The sequence below is a fragment of the Leopardus geoffroyi genome, chromosome D3 (genome assembly GCF_018350155.1).
Source record: "Leopardus geoffroyi isolate Oge1 chromosome D3, O.geoffroyi_Oge1_pat1.0, whole genome shotgun sequence".
Lineage (NCBI taxonomy): Eukaryota > Metazoa > Chordata > Mammalia > Carnivora > Felidae > Leopardus > Leopardus geoffroyi.
The window spans coordinates 94,607,964-94,617,334 of NC_059339.1; the positions used below are offsets into that span (position 1 = coordinate 94,607,964).

Consider the following 9,371-nt stretch of genomic DNA (forward strand, 5'->3'; position numbering starts at 1 on the left):
GGCACAAACCCAACCTTACAAGGGGTGGACGTGTCTGTTCATGTTTATTATTTTTTATTTTTAAAACATGTTTGGGGGCGCCTGGGTGGCGCAGTCGGTTAAGCGTCCGACTTCAGCCAGGTCACGATCTCGCGGTCCGTGAGTTTGAGCCCCGCGTCGGGCTCTGGGCTGATGGCTCGGAGCCTGGAGCCTGTTTCCGATTCTGTGTCTCCCTCTCTCTCTGCCCCTCCCCCGTTCATGCTCTGTCTCTCTCTGTCCCCAAAATTAATAAACGTTGAAAAAAAAAATTAAAAAAAAAAAAAAAAAGGGGCACCTGGGTGGCGCAGTCGGTTGAGCGTCCGACTTCAGCCAGGTCACGATCTCGCGGTCCATGAGTTTGAGCCCCGCGTCGGGCTCTGGGCTGATGGCTCAGAGCCTGGAGCCTGTCTCCGATTCTGTCTCCCTCTCTCTCTGCCCCTCCCCCGTTCATGCTCTGTCTCTCTGTGTCCCAAAAAAATAAATAAACGTTGAAAAAAAAAATTAAGAAAAAAAATGTTTATTCATTAAAAAAAATTTTTTTAATGTTTCTTCATATTTGAGAGGGGGCGAGGGGCACAGAGAGACAGATAGAATCCAAAGCAGGCTCCAGGCTCTGATCTGTCAGCCCAGAGCCGGATGCGGGGTGTGAAGTCATGAGTCGTGAGATCATGACCTGAGCCGAAGTCAGACGCTCAACCGGTTGAGCCACCCAGGCGCCCCACGTCTATTCATTTTTGAAAGAGAGAGAGAGAGAGACAGAGAGCGCGAGAGCGCATGAGTGGGGGAGGGGCAGAGAGAGAGAGAGAGAGAGAGAGGTAGGGAGAGGATCCAAAGCAGGCTCTGAGCTATGGGGCTGGAACTCATGAACTGTGAGCTTGTGACCTGAGCTGAAGTCAGACGCTTGACGACTGAGCCACCCAGGCGCCTCTCATGTTTGTTATTTTTGAGCGTTGGCCGTGTACCAGGGCAAGGCCAGAAAAAATGTTCACTTCTAATCTTATAATCTGGAGTTGGATAAAGGACAGTAAAGCCAAAAGAGAAGTGTAAGATAAAATCACTAAAAGCAAAAAGAAATGAGCAGACACATATAAAATTACATTGCATGGTGCAGACAGGATTGTGTGTGAAATACATAATGATGGAGACAGATACGGGGAAATGGTTTCTGTCTTAAAGGGTAAGTTTTAAGCTTGGCACCTATTTGAAGTATGTGAGCATTCTGCTTTTATAAAAGGAAAAGGAGTAAGATTTATTAAAACATGACAATTATGATAATGGACAAATTCTGAACTAGGTATTATGCAGTTTTCCATACAAAATGTTTACTTTTTGGTAAATAACTAATTTCAAAGGTTCCCGAAGGTCATTGCCCTCCTCACCGGGCGTGCGCTGCAGAGCAGAAATGGATGTGGATGCATCTGGGAGTGTCTCACGTGGAAAGCCACACACTTAGCTGAGGTTCAGAGTCTGAGTTCTCAAAGTGAGCCTCACCTGTATTTTATTTTAAAAGAAAATCATCAACTTTCCTCCTAAATAATTTAGAAATCCGTTTTCTTGTGTGTTTTAAAACAAATGCGGAGTATGTCCTGATGTGTAAATGGAGAGAAATCACCCCCATTTCAGCCACCTGGAGCCAGCACTTTATGGAAGGAAAGGAAGCTGGTAGAAAAGGCAGAGAGGAGGGAGTTGGAGTATCCAGGAAGCTAAAAGTTATTGAAATTACAGAGGGTGATTTTGAAAGACTGCATCATGATGTAAAAATATATATGGCAAGGAGAGAAGAGAGCATCTTGGAGAGGGAAGAATAAGGAGAAAGGTTTTGGTGACCAAGTCCCAATGTTATTCAGTGGTGATGTGAACACACAAAACCAGGAAAATGAGGAAAAATTAGATACAGAGGAAGATGACGACCAAAAATGAGATGGAGAAGTCTTTAATGTGAACTTGTTGCTATCAGGCTCAAGGTGGCTAACTGCTTGGTCGGCTCCCTCCTGCTGGTGCTGTCTGTCAGGAGTCATATCTGCACTCTGTCAGGCTGGGCTCCATTCTGGTCCTAAAGGCCAGTGTTGAAGGGTGATTCCTGTGGGAAAATGGGAACACCAGGAGCGTGGAGTCAGATGGCCCATCTCTGCATGCCATTGCTGGTGTGGATTTAGGGACCATCCGAATCTCCCTGAGCTGCAGTTTCCTCCTCTGTAAAAGGAGACAAGAACATCTCTAAGGATGTTTTGAGAATTAAATGTTCGTTCTTTTTCCCTTCTCTACGTCATATGATGAATGTGTGTGTGTTTTTTGGTTTGGGAATCAGGCATATATTGTGTGTAAACGAAATATTTTAAGTTTATTTATTTTTTTTTGAGAGAGAGAGAGAGAGAGAGCACACGTGCATGAAGAATGGAGAGACACAGAGAAAGAGGGAGACAGAGAATCCAAGCAGGCTCTGCATTGTCAGCACAGAGCCCAATGCGGGGCTCGATCCCACGAATGATGAGATCACGACCTGAGCTGAAATCAAGAGTTGGACGCCTGACTGAGTCACCCAGGTGCTCCTATAAACCAATTTTTAAATGATGGCTTTCTCTCCCTAAAAAATATTTGTATCCCTCTTCTAAGAACACCGTAAGAATACCATTAGGAGGCCAGCAATCCAACTGTTCTGTTATTTTTCTGTTAAGGCAGGTGGATGTGTTTAAAAGAGCTTGAGACGGAACTCTGGAGAACCCTATGCAGAAGGAAATCACTGGAGGAAACACTAGAAACATTATAGAAAATGAGGTGAAACCAGTCCAGGCTTGGGACATGGCTGCTGTGTGCTTCTGCTAATAGCAGCTTGCACTATACTTGGACATCGGCTTGCGGTTTTCTCTTCCGCCAAAAGGACAGAGTGTCGTTTTGCTTCTCTCTAGAGCAAAATGGAGACGGATACACTGAGTCTTGTAACCGTGGTCCTGAGGCACTATGAAGCTGCTGCCAGCACTGAATTAGTGAACATGGACCATCGCTCTTCAGGAAATACAGTGTTAGGTTCCTACAAGCCTCTGGTCACAACATTTTCAGCAACCGATCAATACAAAACCTTGTTCTATGTGTGTGTTTGTTTAAAGACACCCTATTTAATATATATTGTTGATTCATTAACATTGAACTCACAGCCAGCAGTGCTCTAACCCATCCTGAATGAAGCCCATCTAACGCGTACATTTCCTCCATACGGCACATCACAGCCTTCTTGCATGTAAGAACACTAAGGTAGCACTTCAGCACTACGCTTGGGGACTTTTCAAACACTGAAAACACCAAGAAAAAGCACAAAAATGCAATAGCAACAATAACAACAAAAAAATGTGGCACCGGATGGGCCACAGAAAGGACACACTTATGATAGGAGCTGAAACGAGAAAGCAGAACATTCCCTGTTCAACCTCAGCAGGGCCGGGTGCCTCAAGCGCTGTGGTTGGCATGGTGTGGCAGATGGTGGGTGCTCAGAAACTAGCCACTGGTATCACAGGGCGTGAAGTTTGCAGGTGTGTCAAATACTGAGCCAGATACTCCCTCCTGGGGACGGCATAGGGTGCTGTTCTCTGAGCTGCTGCCTGGGGTGGCCCAGGAAAGATGAGCGCTGAATATGTCACCGATAAAAATCTTCCTCAGATGATAGCATGTTTTAACTTTCTATTTGTAAGCAAAACAAACCCGACCAAATAAGGCTACAAGGAACAAGAGTGACTGCACTCTGCTTCTTTAAATTTGCTTCTTCTCTTAACCTCAAGCCTGCTCCAGGCTTTTTAAGAACTGTTCCATGCTTATTTTTGCTTATTATTTTTCACATGTTCCAGCTTATTTTTGCTGTCAGGGGTTCTTGAAAGGGGCTGAGAGGGAACCAGAGAGTACCCTGGGGAGACAGAGCCTTGCAAGTGCTAATGGGTAAAGGGGCCCCGTAGGCTAGGCAGGGATTTCCTATGCACAGAGTTCCAAGGACACCAAGTTGATTAAACTTTCATAAGCTGTTCCAGCAAGTGGGCTGGACCCCAAGCTATAAAAGAGCGCACTTCTTTGTTTGACCCAAATCTTATCTTTCAAGTTGGTTTTTTTTTTTAATTTTTTTCTGACGTTTATTTATTTTTGAGACAGAGAGAGACAGAGCATGGACAGGGGAGGGGCAGAGAGAGAGGGAGACACAGAATCTGAAACAGGCTCCAGGCTCTGAGCGGTCAGCACAGAGCCCGACGCGGGGCTCGAACTCACGGACCGTGAGATCATGACCTGAGCCGAAGTCGGACGCTTAACCAACCAAGCCACCCAGGTGCCCCTCAAGTTGTTGGCCAGGCGCCCCTCAAGTTGTTGGAGAACAATACAAGTTGACACTACAGCCTCTCCAGACATTTTACCAAAAGTTAGGACATTGACTGGGGAAACGTGGAGCCCTAAGAATTGGAATGGGGATCTTTGAGTGGATTCTGATGAATATGAGAACAATGAACTTCCATGAACTTCTGCCTCCCTGTTGCAGACTTTGTATGTTCTCACTGAGGTAATTAGTTTGCAAGAGAATGCTATTCCCATCCCACCACGTTTTGTTGCCTCTAAACTCATTACCTGCACATCACGGAAGAAGAATACAAAGTCTAACCTAGATAAAAAGGCATATATGAAGATTTTTTTTTGTAGTTATTGTCAGAAGAATCCTGAGTAAAATGTTTGAAAGTGATTTTATTGATAATAAGGAGTAGAGCAATGTTGGATTGAGCTGAATGTATTGATATAGAGGTACTAAGCAAATATTCTGGATTTGTTGTTAGCATGAGCAGCTGGTTGTGACTCCTACAGTTTCCTTTGTTGGTTGACTAATAGCTGGAGTAATTGGTGGCCACAATAAATGAATTTGAGATCCATAACTTCCTTGATTTAGCGTACAGGAGGAAATCTCCAGGCCTAAGGAGTTAGAAATGAACAAATAGATTGATGATAATAATGGGTTGGAGTGAGATCCCTCATGCATCACCATAGTGTCAGTTCCCTAGATTTTCAAGTTCACCTCCATGTCAATAAATAAAATTAATTTTAGGGACGCCTGGGTGGCTCAGTTGGTTAAGTGTCCGGCTTCGGCTCAGGTCATGATCTCACGGTCTCTGGGTTCGAGTCCCACGACGGGGTCTGTGCTGACAGCTCAGAGCCTGGATTCTGCTTCAGATTCTGTGTCTCCCTCTCTCTGCCCCTCCCATGCTTGTGTTTTGTCTCTATCTCTAAGTAATAAATAAATGTTAACAAAAAAGAAAGTGATTTTTTTCTCCTTTTCATGTGTGCAGAAGAGCTTTACCTCCTTTTAGTTATACCTGAAATGAGCACCTTCTCCAGAATTCCTGGTATTCAAGGAGAAAGCACTAACTAGGCTTGACTCTGGAATGATGCATCAGGGATGCCCACCTCATGACCTCTTTACTATGCTGGTATCAGTAGAGACAGTGGACTTGTCAAAGACTGAATTTTCACGTTCCTAATGTGAGAAGCATATCTCTCCCTCTGAAAAAGTTGGCAAGTGGGAAAACAGCAGTATAATTTTAGTTCAAATACAATGTTACACTTATCAACAATCATTCTACGTGATTTCATGCACATCAAGAAACTGCAGACCCAAGGAAATGCTTGTTTGTGCTTGATGTTGTACTGTAGGCTGTCTTCAAAGCACATTGGAAGTATTAGAAATAAGGACTGCCCATAGTTACAAAGACCCAAATAAGTAATTCTATTTTTTTCTTACCAATAGCCAACTGATCAAAAGAGCAGGCATTCAATTGTTGATTTAAAATTTAATGATCCATGTACACTTCAGAATGTGTATTTTGCTGTTGGTGAGTGGAGTGGTCTGTATATGTCTATTAGCTTTAATTGATCAAAAATTTTTTTCGTAGGGTTTATTTATTTTTGAGAGACAGAGACAGAGCATGAGTGGGGGAGGGGCAGAGAGACAGGGAGACACAGAATCTGAAGCAGGCTCCAGGCTCTGAGCTGTCAGCACAGAGCCCGATGTGGGGCTCGAACTCACAAACTGTGAGATCATGACCGGAACTGAAGTCAGATGCTTAACTGACTGAGCCACCCAGGCGCCCCTAGCTTTAAATGATCTTAATATCGTTCAAATTCTGTTTCCTTGTTGATCTTTTGTATAGATGGTCTATCCATTATTGAAGTGGAGTGTTGAAGTCTTCAACTGTTAATGCAGAACTGTTTATTTTACCTCCAATTCTATCAATATTTACTTATGTTTTGGGGCTCCACCTATTTAGTGCATATATGTTTATAACTGTTATATATTCTTGATGCATTGACCCTTTTATCAATAGGTAATGCCCTTGTTTCTCTCTTATAACAATTTTTTAACTTAAGTCTACTTTGTCTAATATTAGTATAGCCACTTCAGCTCTTTTGGTAACTATTTGAATGGAACATCTTTCCTCATCATTTCACTTTCAACGTATTTGTCTTTGGGTCTAAATTGAGTCTCTTATATAGTTGAATCATGTTTTTAAATCCATTCTGCCAATATCTGCCTTTTATTTGGTGAGATTAATCCATTTACATTTAAAGTGATTATGGATGATGAAGGACTTAGTTCTGTCAATTAAATTTTTTTAATGTTTATTTTCAAGAGAGAGACAGAGAGAGAGAGAGACAGAGACAGAGACAGAGAGAGAGAGAGAGAGAGAGAGAGAGAGAGACATAGTGTGAGTAGGGGAGGGCAGAGAGGGAGGTGGGGACACATAATCCAAAGCAGACTCTAGGCTCTGAGCTGTCAGCATAGAGCGCGACATGGGGCTTAAACTCACGGACTGTGATATCATGAGCTGAGCTGAAGTCAGACACTTAACCAACTGAGCCACCCAGGCACCCAAGTTCTGTCAATTTTTTGAAAAAAATTTCATTTTTAAGTAATCTCTACCCCCGACGTGGGACTTGAACTCACAACCCCGAGATCAAGTGACATGCTGTACCTGCTGAGCCAGCTAGGCTCTCCAGATCTGTCCATTTGCTATTTGGTTTTCTATATTTATTATCTTTTTGTTTTTTAATTCCTCCAATGCTGTCTCCTTTCATATTAGATTGATTTTTATTTCATTTTTTTCTATATAATTTTTTGTTATTTTTTTAGTGAAACTGGGGATTAGAGTTAAATCCTAAATTTATGACTCTAGATTGATTGAAACAAACTTAGCTTCAACAGCATACATCAACTCTGCTCCTATCAAGCATCATCTCCCCCTTTATGCTGTCATTGTCACTAATTACATCTTCATGTGTTGTGTGTGTGTCCATTATATAAATATATAATTATTGTTTTATGCCTGTGGCTTCTAAATCATTTAGGAAACAAAAAGAGGAGTTATAGCCCAATAATACAATTATACCAGCTTTTATTTATTTGTATGTTTACAGAGGTCTTATTTCTTTGTATGGCTTTGTGTTACCATCTAGGTTCCTTTTGTTTTACACTGAATTCTCTTTAGGTTTCCTTTGTAGGATGGGTCTACTAGCGATGAATTCTTTTAGCTTTTGTTTATTTGAGAATGTCTTAATTTCTCTTTCATTCTTGAAGGATAATTTTGCTGGCTATAAAGTTCTTAGCTGACATTATTTAAATGTTATCCCACTGCTTTCTGGCTTCCATGGTTTTTGATGAGAAATTGGCTGTTAGCCTTCTCAAAGATCATTTGTATGTTACAGGTTGTTTCTCTCTTGCTGCTTTCAAGATTTTCTCTTTGGTCTTTTGATAGTTTGTATATTGTATATCTCTTTCAGTTTATCCTGCTTGGAGTTCATTGAACTTCTTAGATGTGTAGATTCGTGTCTTTCATCACATCTGGGAAGGTTTTGGCCTTCATTTCTTCAAATATTTTCCGCTCCCCTTCTCTCTCTGCTCTTATGGGATTCCCATAATGTGTATATTGATACATTTAATAATGTCCTGTAAGTTCCTTGACTCTGTTCTTTTTGCTTCATTCTTTTTCTTTCTGTCCCTCAGACAGGGTAGTTTCAGTTGCCCTATAGTGAAGTTTGTCAATCCTTTCAGAAAGATCTGAACAAATCTGCTGCTGGACTTCTCTCATGAATTTTTAATTTCAGCTACTGTACTTTTCAGATCCAGAATTTCTATTTGGTTCCTTTTATAATTTCTATCCCTTTATTTTGTATTCCCTACTGTTCATGCCTCATTCTCCTGATTGCCTTTAGTTCCTTGTTTATGGTTTCCTTCAGCTCCCTGTGAACATTTAAGACACTTAAAGTTGGGGCACCTGGGTGGCTCAGTTGGTTAAGAATCTGACTCTTAATTTTGGCTCAGGTCATGATATCACTGTTTCTGAGATCTAGCCCCATGTCGAGCTCTGTGCTGACAGCATGACCTTGCTTGGGAATTTCTCTCTTCCTCTTTCTCTGCCCCTCCCCTGCTCATGCTTGCATTGTTTCTTTGTATGCTTTGTACATTTAGTTGCGAACTGGACATTTTTAAATATTTCTAGGTGCTATGTGATATTATTATTATTATTATTATTATTATTAATTATTTTAGCAATGAAACATAGCAGGCATAGGCGAGGGTGTGAATAAATTGGAGCTTTCATATATTGTTGTAAAAGGGTGTGGCTGCTATGAAGAACAGTTTGGTGGTTCCTCGAGAAGGTAAACACATAATTACTCTATGATCCAGCAATTTCACTCTTACATACATGTCCAAAAAATATGAAAACATATATCCTCATAGAAACTTGGGCATGAATGTTTCTAACAGCATTAGTCATAATAGCCAAAATGTGGAAACAACTTAAATGTTCATCAATGGATGAATGAATTTTTAAAAATGTGATTTAGTGCTTACTTCGGTAGCACATATACTAAAATTGGAATGATACAGAGAAGATTAGCATGGCCCCTGTGTAAGGATGGCACACAAATTCATGAGGCATCCCATATTTTTCCAAAAAAAAAAAAAAAAAGATAAAATAAAAATGTAGTTTATATAGACAATGGAATATCATTCAGTTATTAAAAAGAATGCATTATGATGGATGCTGTAATTTGGATGAACCTCAAAACCATTATGCTAAGTGTAAGTAGCCAGATACAAAAAATCACACAGCATATGATCCCTTTTACACGAACTGTCTGGAATAGACAAACCCATAGACAGAAAGATTAGTGGTCAGGGGCTGGGGGAGGGGGAATGAGGAGTGATTACTTAATGAATACAGGATGTTCTCCTGGGGTGATGAAAATGTTTTGAACTGAGAGAAGTGATGGAATGTACTAAATACTGTTAAACTGTACACTTTAAAGTTATTAACTATATGTTATGTGAGTTT

At 41.2% G+C, this 9,371-nt stretch overlaps 1 non-coding gene across 1 annotated transcript; it reads left to right on the forward strand.

The window, feature by feature from the left end:
* Nucleotides 1-8,879: 8,879 nt before the first annotated feature.
* On the forward strand, nt 8,880-8,986 carry LOC123588659. The gene has a single exon (XR_006707962.1). It is a non-coding gene; the product is annotated as a U6 spliceosomal RNA (small nuclear RNA).
* The last annotated feature ends 385 nt before the right edge of the window (nt 8,987-9,371 follow it).